Genomic DNA, 559 nt, shown 5'->3' with positions numbered 1-559 from the left:
ATGTCAGGTGGACACCTCCTTGTCAGGTCCTTAAACCTCTCCCATGCTTCATAAAGAGTCTCACCATCTTGTTGCCTGAAAGTTTGGACCTCATTTCTCAGCCTATTGATTCGTTGAGGAGGGTAAAATCTTGCTAAGAATTTATTCACCACATCTTCCCAGGTTGTCAAGCTCTCCTTCGGGAAAGACTCCAGCCACTTGGCTGCCTTATCCTTGAGTGAGAATGGAAATAAGAGCAGTCTATAGGCGTCAGGATGAACACCATTAGACTTCACTGTGTCACATATTCTCAGAAAGGTGGTTAGATGTTGATTGGGGTCTTCTTGGATACTTCCTCCGAACGAACAGTTGTTCTGAACAAGGGTGATGAGTTGTGGTTTTAGTTCAAAATTGTTGGCATGGATGGTTGGCTTTTGAATGCTACTTCCACAGTTTTCTGGGTTTGGATTGATGTAAGAGCCTAAAACTCTTCTATCCTCCCCAGCATGATTTGCTCGACCTCCTCCGCCATGGTTGTGAGCCTCTTCTTCATGATGGTTTTCCATGTTTTCTTCCATGG

The 559-nt window shown here is 44.5% G+C and overlaps 1 non-coding gene across 1 annotated transcript; it reads left to right on the top strand.

The window, feature by feature from the left end:
- Positions 1-104, top strand: LOC112788557 (small nucleolar RNA R71). Its single transcript, XR_003195917.1, has one exon. It is a non-coding gene; the product is annotated as a small nucleolar RNA R71 (small nucleolar RNA).
- The last annotated feature ends 455 nt before the right edge of the window (positions 105-559 follow it).

This window comes from Arachis hypogaea, chromosome 20, assembly GCF_003086295.3.
Source record: "Arachis hypogaea cultivar Tifrunner chromosome 20, arahy.Tifrunner.gnm2.J5K5, whole genome shotgun sequence".
NCBI classification, from domain to species: Eukaryota; Viridiplantae; Streptophyta; class Magnoliopsida; order Fabales; family Fabaceae; genus Arachis; species Arachis hypogaea.
The sequence above is the reverse complement of the archived record's forward strand: the minus strand, read 5'-3'. Positions and strand labels throughout refer to the sequence as shown.